Genomic DNA, 17758 nt, shown 5'->3' with positions numbered 1-17758 from the left:
TTGATGAGCAGCACTCTGTCCCTCCATCTCTTCACCTGCTCCTCCTCACAGTGAAGGGTCAGTTCCCTTGATGAGCAGCACTCTGTCCCTCCATCTCTTCACCTGCTCCTCCTCACAGTGAAGGGTCAGTTCCCTTGATGAGCAGCACTCTGTCCCTCCATCTCTTCACCTGCTCCTCCTTACAGTGAAGGGTCAGTTCCCTTGATGAGCAGCACTCTGTCCCTCCATCTCTTCACCTGCTCCTCCACACAGTGAAGGGTCAGTTCCCTTGATGAGCAGCACTCTGTCCCTCCATCTCTTCACCTGCTCCTCCTCACAGTGAAGGGTCAGTTCCCTTGATGAGCAGCACTCTGTCCCTCCATCTCTTCACCTGCTCCTCCACACAGTGAAGGGTCAGTTCCCTTGATGAGCAGCACTCTGTCCCTCCATCTCTTCACCTGCTCCTCCTCACAGTGAAGGGTCAGTTCCCTTGATGAGCAGCACTCTGTCCCTCCATCTCTTCACCTGATCCTCCTCACAGTGAAGGGTCAGTTCCCTTGATGAGCAGCACTCTGTGTCCCTCCATCTCTTCACCTGCTCCTCCACACAGTGAAGGGTCAGTTCCCTTGATGAGCAGCACTCTGTCCCTCCATGTCTTCACCTGCTCCTCCACACAGTGAAGGGTCAGTTCCCTTGATGAGCAGCACTCTGTCCCTCCATCTCTTCACCTGCTCCTCCACACAGTGAAGGGTCAGTTCCCTTGATGAGCAGCACTCTGTCCCTCCATCTCTTCACCTGCTCCTCCACACAGTGAAGGGTCAGTTCCCTTGATGAGCAGCACTCTGTCCCTCCATCTCTTCACCTGCTCCTCCTCACAATGAAGGGTCAGTTCCCTTGATGAGCAGCACTCTGTCCCTCCATCCTTTCACCTGCTCCTCCTCACAGTGAAGGGTCAGTTCCCTTGATGAGCAGCACTCTGTCCCTCCATCTCTTCACCTGCTCCTCCTCACAGTGAAGGGTCAGTTCCCTTGATGAGCAGCACTCTGTCCCTCCATCTCTTCACCTGCTCCTCCTCACAGTGAAGGGTCAGTTCCCTTGATGAGCAGCACTCTGTCCCTCCATCTCTTCACCTGCTCCTCCTCACAGTGTAGGGTCAGTTCCCTTGATGAGCAGCACTCTGTCCCTCCATCTCTTCACCTGCTCCTCCTCACAGTGTAGGGTCAGTTCCCTTGATGAGCAGCACTCTGTCCCTCCATCTCTTCACCTGCTCCTCCTCACAGTGAAGGGTCAGTTCCCTTGATGAGCAGCACTCTGTCCCTCCATCTCTTCACCTGCTCCTCCTCACAGTGAAGGGTCAGTTCCCTTGATGAGCAGCACTCTGTCCCTCCATGTCTTCACCTGCTCCTCCTCACAGTGAAGGGTCAGTTCCCTTGATGAGCAGCACTCTGTCCCTCCATCTCTTCACCTGCTCCTCCTCACAGTGAAGGGTCAGTTCCCTTGATGAGCAGCACTCTGTCCCTCCATCTCTTCACCTGCTCCTCCTCACAGTGAAGGGTCAGTTCCCTTGATGAGCAGCACTCTGTCCCTCCATCTCTTCACCTGCTCCTCCTCACAGTGAAGGGTCAGTTCCCTTGATGAGCAGCACTCTGTCCCTCCATCTCTTCACCTGCTCCTCCACACAGTGAAGGGTCAGTTCACTTGATGAGCAGCACTCTGTCCCTCCATCTCTTCACCTGCTCCTCCTCACAGTGAAGGGTCAGTTCCCTTGATGAGCAGCACTCTGTCCCTCCATCTCTTCACCTGCTCCTCCACACAGTGAAGGGTCAGTTCCCTTGATGAGCAGCACACTGTCCCTCCATCTCTTCACCTGCTCCTCCTCACAGTGCAGGGTGAGTTCCCTTGATGAGCAGCACTCTGTCCCTCCATCTCTTCACCTGCTCCTCCTCACAGTGAAGGGTCAGTTCCCTTGATGAGCAGCACTCTGTCCCTCCATCTCTTCACCTGCTCCTCCTCACAGTGAAGGGTCAGTTCCCTTGATGAGCAGCACTCTGTCCCTCCATCTCTTCACCTGCTCCTCCTCACAGTGAAGGGTCAGCTCCCTTGATGAGCAGCACTCTGTCCCTCCATCTCTTCACCTGCTCCTCCTCACAGTGAAGGGTCAGTTCCCCTGATGAGCAGCACTCTGTCCCTCCATGTCTTCACCTGCTCCTCCTCACAGTGAAGGGTCAGTTCCCTTGATGAGCAGCACTCTGTCCCTCCATCTCTTCACCTGCTCCTCCTCACAGTGAAGGGTCAGTTCCCTTGATGAGCAGCACTCTGTCCCTCCATGTCTTCACCTGCTCCTCCTCACAGTGAAGGGTCAGTTCCCTTGATGAGCAGCACTCTGTCCCTCCATCTCTTCACCTGCTCCTCCACACAGTGAAGGGTCAGTTTTCTTGATGAGCAGCACTCTGTCCCTCCATCTCTTCACCTGCTCCTCCTCACAGTGAAGGGTCAGTTCCCTTGATGAGCAGCACTCTGTCCCTCCATCTCTTCACCTGCTCCTCCTCACAGTGAAGGGTCAGTTCCCTTGATGAGCAGCACTCTGTCCCTCCATCTCTTCACCTGCTCCTCCTCACAGTGAAGGGTCAGTTCCCTTGATGAGCAGCACTCTGTCCCTCCATCTCTTCACCTGCTCCTCCTCACAGTGAAGGGTCAGTTCCCTTGATGAGCAGCACTCTGTCCCTCCATCTCTTCACCTGCTCCTCCACACAGTGAAGGGTCAGTTCCCTTGATGAGAAGCACTCTGTCCCTCCATCTCTTCACCTGCTCCTCCTCACAGTGAAGGGTCAGTTCCCTTGATGAGCAGCACTCTGTCCCTCCATCTCTTCACCTGCTCCTCCACACAGTGAAGGGTCAGTTCCCTTGATGAGCAGCACTCTGTCCCTCCATCTCTTCACCTGCTCCTCCTCACAGTGAAGGGTCAGTTCTCTTGATGAGCAGCACTCTGTCCCTCCATCTCTTCACCTGCTCCTCCTCACAGTGAAGGGTCAGTTCCCTTGATGAGCAGCACTCTGACCCTCCATCTCTTCACCTGCTCCTCCACACAGTGAAGGGTCAGTTCCCTTGATGAGCAGCACTCTGTCCCTCCATCTCTTCACCTGCTCCTCCTCACAGTGAAGGGTCAGTTCCCTTGATGAGCAGCACTCTGTCCCTCCATGTCTTCACCTGCTCCTCCTCACAGTGAAGGGTCAGTTCACTTGATGAGCAGCACTCTGTCCCTCCATCTCTTCACCTGCTCCTCCTCACAGTGAAGGGTCAGTTCCCTTGATGAGCAGCACTCTGTCCCTCCATCTCTTCACCTGCTCCTCCTCACAGTGAAGGGTCAGTTCCCTTGATGACCAGCACTCTGTCCCTCCATGTCTTCACCTGCTCCTCCTCACAGTGAAGGGTCAGTTCCCTTGATGAGCAGCACTCTGACCCTCCATCTCTTCACCTGCTCCTCCTCACAGTGAAGGGTCAGTTCCCTTGATGAGCAGCACTCTGTCCCTCCATCTCTTAACCTGCTCCTCCACACAGTGAAGGGTCATTTCCCTTGATGAGCAGCACTCTGTCCCTCCATGTCTTCACCTGCTCCTCCTCACAGTGAAGGGTCAGTTCCCTTGATGAGCAGCACTCTGACCCTCCATCTCTTCACCTGCTCCTCCTCACAGTGAAGGGTCAGTTCCTTTGATGAGCAGCACTCTGTCCCTCCATCTCATCACCTGCTCCTCCACACAGTGAAGGGTCAGTTCCCTTGATGAGCAGCACTCTGTCCCTCCATGTCTTCACCTGCTCCTCCTCACAGTGAAGGGTCAGTTCCCTTGATGAGCAGCACTCTGTCCCTCCATGTCTTCACCTGCTCCTCCTCACAGTGAAGGGTCAGTTCCCTTGATGAGCAGCACTCTGTCCCTCCATCTCTTCACCTGCTCCTCCTCACAGTGAAGGGTCAGTTCCCATGATGAGCAGCACTCTGTCCCTCCATCTCTTCACCTGCTCCTCCTCACAGTGAAGGGTCAGTTCCCTTGATGAGCAGCACTCTGTCCCTCCATCTCTTCACCTGCTCCTCCTCACAGTGAAGGGTCAGTTCCCTTGATGAGCAGCACTCTGTCCCTCCATCTCTTCACCTGCTCCTCCTCACAGTGAAGGGTCAGTTCCCTTGATGAGCAGCACTCTGTCCCTCCATGTCTTCACCTGCTCCTCCTCACAGTGAAGGGTCAGTTCTCTTGATGAGCAGCACTCTGTCCCTCTATGTCTTCACCTGCTCCTCCACACAGTGAAGGGTCAGTTCCCTTGATGAGCAGCACTCTGTCCCTCCATCTCTTCACCTGCTTCTCCTCACAGTGAAGGGTCAGTTCCCTTGATGAGCAGCACTCTGTCCCTCCATCTCTTCACCTGCTCCTCCTCACAGTGAAGGGACAGTTCCCTTGATGAGCAGCACTCTGTCCCTCCATCTCTTCACCTGCTACTCCACACAGTGAAGGGTCAGTTCCCTTGATGAGCAGCACTCTGTCCCTCCATCTCTTCACCTGCTCCTCCTCACAGTGAAGGGTCAGTTCCCCTGATGAGCAGCACTCTGTCCCTCCATGTCTTCACCTGCTCCTCCACACAGTGAAGGGTCAGTTCCCTTGATGAGCAGCACTCTGTCCGTCCATCTCTTCACCTGCTCCTCCTCACAGTGAAGGGTCAGTTCCCTTGATGAGCAGCACTCTGTCCCTCCATCTCTTCACCTGCTCCTCCTCACAGTGAAGGGTCAGTTCCCTTGATGAGCAGCACTCTGTCCCTCCATGTCTTCACCTGCTCCTCCTCACAGTGAAGGGTCAGTTCCCTTGATGAGCAGCACTCTGTCCCTCCATCTCTTCACCTGCTCCTCCTCACAGTGAAGGGTCAGTTCCCTTGATGAGCAGCACTCTGTCCCTCCATCTCTTCACCTGCTCCTCCTCACAGTGAAGGGTCAGTTCCCTTGATGAGCAGCACTCTGTCCCTCCATCTCTTCACCTGCTCCTCCTCACAGTGAAGGGTCAGTTCCCTTGATGAGCAGCACTCTGTCCCTCCATGTCTTCACCTGCTCCTCCTCACAGTGAAGGGTCAGTTCCCTTGATGAGCAGCACTCTGTCCCTCCATGTCTTCACCTGCTCCTCCACACAGTGAAGGGTCAGTTCCCTTGATGAGCAGCACTCTGTCCCTCCATCTCTTCACCTGCTTTTCCTCACAGTGAAGGGTCAGTTCCCTTGATGAGCAGCACTCTGTCCCTCCATCTCTTCACCTGCTCCTCCTCACAGTGAAGGGACAGTTCCCTTGATGAGCAGCACTCTGTCCCTCCATGTCTTCACCTGCTACTCCACACAGTGAAGGGTCAGTTCCCTTGATGAGCAGCACTCTGTCCCTCCATCTCTTCACCTGCTCCTCCTCACAGTGAAGGGTCAGTTCCCCTGATGAGCAGCACTCTGTCCCTCCATCTCTTCACCTGCTCCTCCTCACAGTGAAGGGTCAGTTCCCTTGATGAGCAGCACTCTGTCCCTCCATCTCTTCACCTGCTCCTCCTCACAGTGAAGGGTCAGTTCCCTTGATGAGCAGCACTCTGTCCCTCCATCTCTTCACCTGCTCCTCCTCACAGTGAAGGGTCAGTTCCCTTGATGAGCAGCACTCTGTCCCTCCATCTCTTCACCTGCTCCTCCTCACAGTGAAGGGTCAGTTCCCTTGATAAGCAGGACTCTGTCCCTCCATCTCTTCACCTGCTCCTCCTCACAGTGAAGGGTCAGTTCCCTTGATGAGCAGCACTCTGACCCTCCATCTCTTCACCTGCTCCTCCACACAGTGAAGGGTCAGTTCCCTTGATGAGCAGCACTCTGTCCCTCCATGTCTTCACCTGCTCCTCCTCACAGTGAAGGGTCAGTTCCCTTGATGAGCAGCACTCTGTCCCTCCATCTCTTCACCTGCTCCTCCTCACAGTGAAGGGTCAGTTCCCTAGATGAGCAGCACTCTGTCCCTCCATGTCTTCACCTGCTCCTCCTCACAGTGAAGGGTCAGTTCCCTTGATGAGCAGCACTCTGTCCCTCCATCTCTTCACCTGCTCCTCCTCACAGTGAAGGGTCAGTTCCCTTGATGAGCAGCACTCTGTCCCTCCATCTCTTCACCTGCTCCTCCTCACAGTGAAGGGTCAGTTCCCTTGATGAGCAGCACTCTGTCCATCCATCTCTTCACCTGCTCCTCCTCACAGTGAAGGGTCAGTTCCCTTGATGAGCAGCACTCTGTCCCTCCATGTCTTCACCTGCTCCTCCTCACAGTGAAGGGTCAGTTCCCTTGATGAGCAGCACTCTGTCCCTCCATCTCTTCACCTGCTCCTCCTCACAGTGAAGGGTCAGTTCCCTTGATGAGCAGCACTCTGTCCCTCCATCTCTTCACCTGCTCCTCCTCACAGTGAAGGGTCAGTTCCCTTGATGAGCAGCACTCTGTGTCCCTCCATCTCTTCACCTGCTCCTCCTCACAGTGAAGGGTCAGTTCCCTAGATGAGCAGCACTCTGTCCCTCCATCTCTTCACCTGCTCCTCCACACAGTGAAGGGTCAGTTCCCTTGATGAGCAGCACTCTGTCCCTCCATCTCTTCACCTGCTCCTCCTCACAGTGAAGGGTCAGTTCCCTTGATGAGCAGCACTCTGTCCCTCCATCTCTTCACCTGCTCCTCCTCACAGTGAAGGGTCAGTTCCCTTGATGAGAAGCACTCTGTCCCTCCATCTCTTCACCTGCTCCTCCTCACAGTGAAGGGTCAGTACCCTTGATGAGCAGCACTCTGACCCTCCATCTCTTCACCTGCTCCTCCTCACAGTGAAGGGTCAGTTCTCTTGATGAGCAGCACTCTGTCCCTCCATCTCTTCACCTGCTCCTCCACACAGTGAAGGGTCAGTTCCCTTGATGAGCAGCACTCTGTCCCTCCATCTCTTCACCTGCTCCTCCTCACAGTGAAGGGTGAGTTCCCTTGATGAGCAGCACTCTGTCCCTCCATCTCTTCACCTGCTCCTCCTCACAGTGAAGGGTCAGTTCCCTTGATGAGAAGCACTCTGTCCCTCCATCTCTTCACCTGCTCCTCCTCACAGTGAAGGGTCAGTTCCCTTGATGAGCAGCACTCTGTGCCTCCATCTCTTCACCTGCTCCTCCTCACAGTGAAGGGTCAGTTCTCTTGATGAGCAGCACTCTGTCCCTCCATCTCTTCACCTGCTCCTCCACACAGTGAAGGGTCAGTTCCCATGATGAGCAGCACTGTGTCTCTCCATCTCTTCACCTGCTGCTCCTCACAGTGAAGGGTCAGTTCCCTTGATGAGCAGCACTGTGTCCCTCCATCTCTTCACCTGCTCCTCCTCACAGTGAAGGGTCAGTTCCCTTGATGAGCAGCACTCTGTCCCTCCATCTCTTCACCTGCTCCTCCACACAGTGAAGGGTCAGTTCCCATGATGAGCAGCACTGTGTCTCTCCATCTCTTCACCTGCTGCTCCTCACAGTGAAGGGTCAGTTCCCTTGATGAGCAGCACTCTGTCCCTCCATGTCTTCACCTGCTCCTCCTCACAGTGAAGGGTCAGTTCCCTTGATGAGCAGCACTCTGTCCCTCCATCTCTTCACCTGCTCCTCCTCACAGTGAAGGGTCAGTTCTCTTGATGAGCAGCCCTCTGTCCCTCCATCTCTTCACCTGCTCCTCCTCACAGTGAAGGGTCAGTTCCCTTGATGAGCAGCCCTCTGTCCCTCCATCTCTTCACCTGCTCCTCCTCACAGTGTAGGGTCAGTTCCCTTGATGAGCAGCACTCTGTCCCTCCATGTCTTCACCTGCTCCTCCTCACAGTGAAGGGTCAGTTCCCTTGATGAGCAGCACTCTGTCCCTCCATCTCTTCACCTGCTCCTCCTCACAGTGAAGGGTCAGTTCTCTTGATGAGCAGCACTCTGTCCCTCCATGTCTTCACCTGCTCCTCCTCACAGTGAAGGGTCAGTTCCCTTGATGAGCAGCACACTGTCCCTCCATCTCTTCACCTGCTCCTCCTCACAGTGAAGGGTGAGTTCCCTTGATGAGCAGCACTCTGTCCCTCCATCTCTTCACCTGCTCCTCCTCACAGTGAAGGGACAGTTCCCTTGATGAGCAGCACTCTGTCCCTCCATGTCTTCACCTGCTACTCCACACAGTGAAGGGTCAGTTCCCTTGATGAGCAGCACTCTGTCCCTCCATCTCTTCACCTGCTCCTCCTCACAGTGAAGGGTCAGTTCCCCTGATGAGCAGCACTCTGTCCCTCCATCTCTTCATCTGCTCCTCCTCACAGTGAAGGGTCAGTTCCCTTGATGAGCAGCACTCTGTCCCTCCATCTCTTCACCTGCTCCTCCTCACAGTGAAGGGTCAGTTCCCTTGATGAGCAGCACTCTGTCCCTCCATCTCTTCACCTGCTCCTCCTCACAGTGAAGGGTCAGTTCCCCTGATGAGCAGCACTCTGACCCTCCATCTCTTCACCTGCTCCTCCTCACAGTGAAGGGTCAGTTCCCTTGATGAGCAGCACTCTGTCCCTCCATCTCTTCACCTGCTCCTCCTCACAGTGAAGGGTCAGTTCCCTTGATGAGCAGCACTCTGTCCCTCCATCTCTTCACCTGCTCCTCCTCACAGTGAAGGGTCAGTTCCCTTGATGAGCAGCACTCTGTCCCTCCATCTCTTCACCTGCTCCTCCTCACAGTGAAGGGTCAGTTCCCTTGATAAGCAGCACTCTGTCCCTCCATCTCTTCACCTGCTCCTCCTCACAGTGAAGGGTCAGTTCCCTTGATGAGCAGCACTCTGTCCCTCCATCTCTTCACCTGCTCCTCCACACAGTGAAGGGTCAGTTCCCTTGATGAGCAGCACTCTGTCCCTCCATGTCTTCACCTGCTCCTCCTCACAGTGAAGGGTCAGTTCCCTTGATGAGCAGCACTCTGTCCCTACATCTCTTCACCTGCTCCTCCTCACAGTGAAGGGTCAGTTCCCTAGATGAGCAGCACTCTGTCCCTCCATGTCTTCACCTGCTCCTCCTCACAGTGAAGGGTCAGTTCCCTTGATGAGCAGCACTCTGTCCCTCCATCTCTTCACCTGCTCCTCCTCACAGTGAAGGGTCAGTTCCCTTGATGAGCAGCACTCTGTCCCTCCATCTCTTCACCTGCTCCTCCTCACAGTGAAGGGTCAGTTCCCTTGATGAGCAGCACTCTGTCCCTCCATCTCTTCACCTGCTCCTCCTCACAGTGAAGGGTCAGTTCCCTTGATGAGCAGCACTCTGTCCCTCCATGTCTTCACCTGCTCCTCCTCACAGTGAAGGGTCAGTTCCCTTGATGAGCAGCACTCTGTCCCTCCATCTCTTCACCTGCTCCTCCTCACAGTGTAGGGTCAGTTCCCTTGATGAGCAGCACTCTGTCCCTCCATCTCTTCACCTGCTCCTCCTCACAGTGTAGGGTCAGTTCCCTTGATGAGCAGCACTCTGTCCCTCCATCTCTTCACCTGCTCCTCCTCACAGTGAAGGGTCAGTTCCCTTGATGAGCAGCACTCTGTCCCTCCATCTCTTCACCTGCTCCTCCACACAGTGAAGGGTCAGTTCCCTTGATGAGCAGCACTCTGTCCCTCCATGTCTTCACCTGCTCCTCCTCACAGTGAAGGGTCAGTTCCCTTGATGAGCAGCACTCTGTCCCTCCATCTCTTCACCTGCTCCTCCTCACAGTGAAGGGTCAGTTCCCTTGATGAGAAGCACTCTGTCCCTCCATCTCTTCACCTGCTCCTCCTCACAGTGAAGGGTCAGTTCCCTTGATGAGCAGCACTCTGTCCCTCCATCTCTTCACCTGCTCCTCCTCACAGTGAAGGGTCAGTTCTCTTGGTGAGCAGCACTCTGTCCCTCCATCTCTTCACCTGCTCCTCCTCACAGTGAAGGGTGAGTTCCCTTGATGAGCAGCACTTTGTCCCTCCATCTCTTCACCTGCTCCTCCTCACAGTGAAGGGTCAGTTCCCTTGATGAGCAGCACTCTGTCCCTCCATCTCTTCACCTGCTCCTCCTCACAGTGAAGGGTGAGTTCCCTTGATGAGCAGCACTCTGTCCCTCCATCTCTTCACCTGCTCCTCCTCACAGTGAAGGGTCAGTTCCCTTGATGAGCAGCACTCTGTCCCTCCATCTCTTCACCTGCTCCTCCTCACAGTGAAGGGTCAGTTCCCTTGATGAGCAGCACTCTGTCCCTCCATCTCTTCACCTGCTCCTCCTCACAGTGTAGGGTCAGTTCCCTTGATGAGCAGCACTCTGTCCCTCCATCTCTTCACCTGCTCCTCCTCACAGTGAAGGGTCAGTTCCCTTGATGAGCAGCACTCTGTCCCTCCATCTCTTCACCTGCTCCTCCTCACAGTGTAGGGTCAGTTCCCTTGATGAGCAGCACTCTGTCCCTCCATCTCTTCACCTGCTCCTCCTCACAGTGAAGGGTCAGTTCCCTTGATGAGCAGCACTCTGTCCCTCCATGTCTTCACCTGCTCCTCCTCACAGTGAAGGGTCAGTTCCCTTGATGAGCAGCACTCTGTCCCTCCATCTCTTCACCTGCTCCTCCTCACAGTGAAGGGTCAGTTCCCTTGATGAGAAGCACTCTGTCCCTCCATCTCTTCACCTGCTCCTCCTCACAGTGAAGGGTCAGTTCCCTTGATGAGCAGCACTCTGTCCCTCCATCTCTTCACCTGCTCCTCCTCACAGTGAAGGGTCAGTTCTCTTGATGGGCAGCACTCTGTCCCTCCATCTCTTCACCTGCTCCTCCTCACAGTGAAGGGTCAGTTCCCTTGATGAGCAGCACTCTGTCCCTCCATCTCTTCACCTGCTCCTCCACACAGTGAAGGGTCAGTTCCCATGATGAGCAGCACTCTGTCCCTCCATCTCTTCACCTGCTCCTCCTCACAGTGAAGGGTGAGTTCCCTTGATGAGCAGCACTCTGTCCCTCCATCTCTTCACCTGCTCCTCCACACAGTGAAGGGTCAGTTCCCATGATGAGCAGCACTCTGTCCCTCCATCTCTTCACCTGCTGCTCCTCACAGTGAAGGGTCAGTTCCCTTGATGAGCAGCACTCTGTCCCTCCATCTCTTCACCTGCTCCTCCTCACAGTGAAGGGTGAGTTCCCTTGATGAGCAGCACTCTGTCCCTCCATCTCTTCACCTGCTCCTCCACACAGTGAAGGGTCAGTTCCCATGATGAGCAGCACTCTGTCCCTCCATCTCTTCACCTGCTCCTCCTCACAGTGAAGGGTGAGTTCCCTTGATGAGCAGCACTCTGTCCCTCCATCTCTTCACCTGCTCCTCCTCACAGTGAAGGGTCAGTTCCCTTGATGAGAAGCACTCTGTCCCTCCATCTCTTCACCTGCTCCTCCTCACAGTGAAGGGTCAGTTCCCTTGATGAGCAGCACTCTGTGCCTCCATCTCTTCACCTGCTCCTCCTCACAGTGAAGGGTCAGTTCTCTTGATGAGCAGCACTCTGTCCCTCCATCTCTTCACCTGCTCCTCCACACAGTGAAGGGTCAGTTCCCATGATGAGCAGCACTGTGTCTCTCCATCTCTTCACCTGCTGCTCCTCACAGTGAAGGGTCAGTTCCCTTGATGAGCAGCACTGTGTCCCTCCATCTCTTCACCTGCTCCTCCTCACAGTGAAGGGTCAGTTCCCTTGATGAGCAGCACTCTGTCCCTCCATCTCTTCACCTGCTCCTCCACACAGTGAAGGGTCAGTTCCCATGATGAGCAGCACTGTGTCTCTCCATCTCTTCACCTGCTGCTCCTCACAGTGAAGGGTCAGTTCCCTTGATGAGCAGCACTCTGTCCCTCCATGTCTTCACCTGCTCCTCCTCACAGTGAAGGGTCAGTTCCCTTGATGAGCAGCACTCTGTCCCTCCATCTCTTCACCTGCTCCTCCTCACAGTGAAGGGTCAGTTCTCTTGATGAGCAGCCCTCTGTCCCTCCATCTCTTCACCTGCTCCTCCTCACAGTGAAGGGTCAGTTCCCTTGATGAGCAGCCCTCTGTCCCTCCATCTCTTCACCTGCTCCTCCTCACAGTGTAGGGTCAGTTCCCTTGATGAGCAGCACTCTGTCCCTCCATGTCTTCACCTGCTCCTCCTCACAGTGAAGGGTCAGTTCCCTTGATGAGCAGCACTCTGTCCCTCCATCTCTTCACCTGCTCCTCCTCACAGTGAAGGGTCAGTTCTCTTGATGAGCAGCACTCTGTCCCTCCATGTCTTCACCTGCTCCTCCTCACAGTGAAGGGTCAGTTCCCTTGATGAGCAGCACACTGTCCCTCCATCTCTTCACCTGCTCCTCCTCACAGTGAAGGGTGAGTTCCCTTGATGAGCAGCACTCTGTCCCTCCATCTCTTCACCTGCTCCTCCTCACAGTGAAGGGACAGTTCCCTTGATGAGCAGCACTCTGTCCCTCCATGTCTTCACCTGCTACTCCACACAGTGAAGGGTCAGTTCCCTTGATGAGCAGCACTCTGTCCCTCCATCTCTTCACCTGCTCCTCCTCACAGTGAAGGGTCAGTTCCCCTGATGAGCAGCACTCTGTCCCTCCATCTCTTCATCTGCTCCTCCTCACAGTGAAGGGTCAGTTCCCTTGATGAGCAGCACTCTGTCCCTCCATCTCTTCACCTGCTCCTCCTCACAGTGAAGGGTCAGTTCCCTTGATGAGCAGCACTCTGTCCCTCCATCTCTTCACCTGCTCCTCCTCACAGTGAAGGGTCAGTTCCCCTGATGAGCAGCACTCTGACCCTCCATCTCTTCACCTGCTCCTCCTCACAGTGAAGGGTCAGTTCCCTTGATGAGCAGCACTCTGTCCCTCCATCTCTTCACCTGCTCCTCCTCACAGTGAAGGGTCAGTTCCCTTGATGAGCAGCACTCTGTCCCTCCATCTCTTCACCTGCTCCTCCTCACAGTGAAGGGTCAGTTCCCTTGATGAGCAGCACTCTGTCCCTCCATCTCTTCACCTGCTCCTCCTCACAGTGAAGGGTCAGTTCCCTTGATAAGCAGCACTCTGTCCCTCCATCTCTTCACCTGCTCCTCCTCACAGTGAAGGGTCAGTTCCCTTGATGAGCAGCACTCTGTCCCTCCATCTCTTCACCTGCTCCTCCACACAGTGAAGGGTCAGTTCCCTTGATGAGCAGCACTCTGTCCCTCCATGTCTTCACCTGCTCCTCCTCACAGTGAAGGGTCAGTTCCCTTGATGAGCAGCACTCTGTCCCTCCATCTCTTCACCTGCTCCTCCTCACAGTGAAGGGTCAGTTCCCTAGATGAGCAGCACTCTGTCCCTCCATGTCTTCACCTGCTCCTCCTCACAGTGAAGGGTCAGTTCCCTTGATGAGCAGCACTCTGTCCCTCCATCTCTTCACCTGCTCCTCCTCACAGTGAAGGGTCAGTTCCCTTGATGAGCAGCACTCTGTCCCTCCATCTCTTCACCTGCTCCTCCTCACAGTGAAGGGTCAGTTCCCTTGATGAGCAGCACTCTGTCCCTCCATCTCTTCACCTGCTCCTCCTCACAGTGAAGGGTCAGTTCCCTTGATGAGCAGCACTCTGTCCCTCCATGTCTTCACCTGCTCCTCCTCACAGTGAAGGGTCAGTTCCCTTGATGAGCAGCACTCTGTCCCTCCATCTCTTCACCTGCTCCTCCTCACAGTGTAGGGTCAGTTCCCTTGATGAGCAGCACTCTGTCCCTCCATCTCTTCACCTGCTCCTCCTCACAGTGTAGGGTCAGTTCCCTTGATGAGCAGCACTCTGTCCCTCCATCTCTTCACCTGCTCCTCCTCACAGTGAAGGGTCAGTTCCCTTGATGAGCAGCACTCTGTCCCTCCATCTCTTCACCTGCTCCTCCACACAGTGAAGGGTCAGTTCCCTTGATGAGCAGCACTCTGTCCCTCCATGTCTTCACCTGCTCCTCCTCACAGTGAAGGGTCAGTTCCCTTGATGAGCAGCACTCTGTCCCTCCATCTCTTCACCTGCTCCTCCTCACAGTGAAGGGTCAGTTCCCTTGATGAGAAGCACTCTGTCCCTCCATCTCTTCACCTGCTCCTCCTCACAGTGAAGGGTCAGTTCCCTTGATGAGCAGCACTCTGTCCCTCCATCTCTTCACCTGCTCCTCCTCACAGTTAAGGGTCAGTTCTCTTGGTGAGCAGCACTCTGTCCCTCCATCTCTTCACCTGCTCCTCCTCACAGTGAAGGGTGAGTTCCCTTGATGAGCAGCACTTTGTCCCTCCATCTCTTCACCTGCTCCTCCTCACAGTGAAGGGTCAGTTCCCTTGATGAGCAGCACTCTGTCCCTCCATCTCTTCACCTGCTCCTCCTCACAGTGAAGGGTGAGTTCCCTTGATGAGCAGCACTCTGTCCCTCCATCTCTTCACCTGCTCCTCCTCACAGTGAAGGGTCAGTTCCCTTGATGAGCAGCACTCTGTCCCTCCATCTCTTCACCTGCTCCTCCTCACAGTGAAGGGTCAGTTCCCTTGATGAGCAGCACTCTGTCCCTCCATCTCTTCACCTGCTCCTCCTCACAGTGTAGGGTCAGTTCCCTTGATGAGCAGCACTCTGTCCCTCCATCTCTTCACCTGCTCCTCCTCACAGTGAAGGGTCAGTTCCCTTGATGAGCAGCACTCTGTCCCTCCATCTCTTCACCTGCTCCTCCTCACAGTGTAGGGTCAGTTCCCTTGATGAGCAGCACTCTGTCCCTCCATCTCTTCACCTGCTCCTCCTCACAGTGAAGGGTCAGTTCCCTTGATGAGCAGCACTCTGTCCCTCCATGTCTTCACCTGCTCCTCCTCACAGTGAAGGGTCAGTTCCCTTGATGAGCAGCACTCTGTCCCTCCATCTCTTCACCTGCTCCTCCTCACAGTGAAGGGTCAGTTCCCTTGATGAGAAGCACTCTGTCCCTCCATCTCTTCACCTGCTCCTCCTCACAGTGAAGGGTCAGTTCCCTTGATGAGCAGCACTCTGTCCCTCCATCTCTTCACCTGCTCCTCCTCACAGTGAAGGGTCAGTTCTCTTGATGGGCAGCACTCTGTCCCTCCATCTCTTCACCTGCTCCTCCTCACAGTGAAGGGTCAGTTCCCTTGATGAGCAGCACTCTGTCCCTCCATCTCTTCACCTGCTCCTCCACACAGTGAAGGGTCAGTTCCCATGATGAGCAGCACTCTGTCCCTCCATCTCTTCACCTGCTCCTCCTCACAGTGAAGGGTGAGTTCCCTTGATGAGCAGCACTCTGTCCCTCCATCTCTTCACCTGCTCCTCCACACAGTGAAGGGTCAGTTCCCATGATGAGCAGCACTCTGTCCCTCCATCTCTTCACCTGCTGCTCCTCACAGTGAAGGGTCAGTTCCCTTGATGAGCAGCACTCTGTCCCTCCATCTCTTCACCTGCTCCTCCTCACAGTGAAGGGTGAGTTCCCTTGATGAGCAGCACTCTGTCCCTCCATCTCTTCACCTGCTCCTCCACACAGTGAAGGGTCAGTTCCCATGATGAGCAGCACTCTGTCCCTCCATCTCTTCACCTGCTCCTCCTCACAGTGAAGGGTCAGTTCCCTTGATGAGCAGCACTCTGTCCCTCCATCTCTTCACCTGCTCCTCCTCACAGTGAAGGGTCAGTTCCCTTGATGAGCAGCACTCTGTCCCTCCATCTCTTCACCTGCTCCTCCTCACAGTGAAGGGTCAGTTCCCTTGATGAGCAGCACTCTGTCCCTCCATCTCTTCACCTGCTCCTCCTCACAGTGAAGGGTCAGTTCCCATGATGAGCAGCACTCTGTCCCTCCATCTCTTCACTTGCTCCTCCTCACAATGAAGGGTCAGTTCCCTTGATGAGCAGCACTCTGTCCCTCCATCTCTTCACCTGCTCCTCCTCACAGTGAAGGGTCAGTTCCCTTGATGAGCAGCACTCTGTCCCTCCATCTCTTCACCTGCTCCTCCACACAGTGAAGGGTCAGTTCCCTTGATGAGCAGCACTCTGTCCCTCCATCTCTTCACCTGCTCCTCCACACAGTGAAGGGTCAGTTCCCTTGATGAGCAGCACTCTGTCCCTCCATCTCTTCACCTGCTCCTCCTCACAGTGAAGGGTCAGTTCCCTTGATGAGCAGCACTCTGTCCCTCCATGTCTTCACCTGCTACTCCTCACAGTGAAGGGTCAGTTCCCTTGATGAGCAGCACTCTGTCCCTCCATGTCTTCACCTGCTCCTCCTCACAGTGAAGGGTCAGTTCCCTTGATGAGCAGCACTCTGTCCCTCCATCTCTTCACCTGCTCCTCCTCACAGTGAAGGGTCAGTTCCCTTGATGAGCAGCACTCTGTCCCTCCATCTCTTCACCTGCTCCTCCTCACAGTGAAGGGTCAGTTCCCTTGATGAGCAGCACTCTGTCCCTCCATGTCTTCACCTGCTACTCCTCACAGTGAAGGGTCAGTTCCCTTGATGAGCAGCACTCTGACCCTCCATCTCTTCACCTGCTCCTCCTCACAGTGAAGGGTCAGTTCCCTTGATGAGCAGCACTCTGTCCCTCCATGTCTTCACCTGCTCCTCCTCACAGTGAAGGGTCAGTTCCCTTGATGAGCAGCACTCTGTCCCTCCATCTCTTCACCTGCTCCTCCACACAGTGAAGGGTCAGTTCCCTTGATGAGCAGCACTCTGTCCCTCCATCTCTTCACCTGCTCCTCCACACAGTGAAGGGTCAGTTCCCTAGATGAGCAGCACTCTGTCCCTCCATCTCTTCACCTGCTCCTCCTCACAGTGAAGGGTCAGTTCCCTAGATGAGCAGCACTCTGTCCCTCCATCTCTTCACCTGCTCCTCCTCACAGTGAAGGGTCAGTTCCCTTGATGAGCAGCACTCTGTCCCTCCATCTCTTCACCTGCTCCTCCTCACAGTGAAGGGTCAGTTCCCTTGATGAGCAGCACTCTGTCCCTCCATCTCTTCACCTGCTCCTCCTCACAGTGAAGGGTCAGTTCCCTTGATGAGCAGCACTCTGTCCCTCCATCTCTTCACCTGCTCCTCCTCACAGTGAAGGGTCAGTTCCCTAGATGAGCAGCACTCTGTCCCTCCATCTCTTCACCTGCTCCTCCTCACAGTGAAGGGTCAGTTCCCTTGATGAGCAGCACTCTGTCCCTCCATGTCTTCACCTGCTCCTCCTCACAGTGAAGGGTCAGTTCCCTTGATGAGCAGCACTCTGTCCCTCCATCTCTTCACCTGCTCCTCCACACAGTGAAGGGTCAGTTCCCTGAACTCGTCAGCTTTCTGCAGTCCCCATCCCACCTCTAACTGCCCTCAAGTAGCCTCTCCTGGATTTGCATGTTGGTGTTTGAGAGAGAAGTCCTTGTAAGGATAAGTCGTCTCCTGTTGGATAATAAAAATACTTTTGTAGCCATAGATGCAGAAACAATGGGGTATGAATTCAACAATTGAAGTAGATGTTGGTAGAGAAATGTGAGGTGGACCCGTTTGTGTTTGGGGCCTTACTACCTTTTCATGTGGTACTGCAGAATAGTGGGGAGTCGATGCATCATCTTGTGCAATGTTTGGAAATATTGACTCTCTACTTTGAGAGAATGAAAGTTTATACTTAAAGAGATGACTTAATGTGTAGATTCATACAGTATAATTATATACATGTGTAAAGCAGAACTATAGGTAGAACCTCCAAGAGAATATCTCTGCGATATATAGTCATGGAAGATTTAAAACTTTAAAAGTATAAAACATGAAACAAAAAACGTGATGTAATCCAATATTTGCTTTTATTAATGGGTCCCATGA

At 54.5% G+C, this 17758-nt stretch overlaps 1 protein-coding gene across 1 annotated transcript in view; it reads left to right on the top strand.

The window, feature by feature from the left end:
* WDR27 (WD repeat domain 27) overlaps positions 1 to 17758 on the top strand; it is a 189775-nt gene that overhangs the window by 144082 nt on the left and 27935 nt on the right. The window lies entirely within an intron of this gene.

The sequence above is a fragment of the Spermophilus citellus genome (assembly GCF_964194105.1).
Source record: "Spermophilus citellus genome assembly, chromosome: 5".
Lineage (NCBI taxonomy): Eukaryota > Metazoa > Chordata > Mammalia > Rodentia > Sciuridae > Spermophilus > Spermophilus citellus.
Note: the sequence above shows the minus strand (reverse complement) of the source record. Positions and strands in the feature narration are given on the sequence as shown.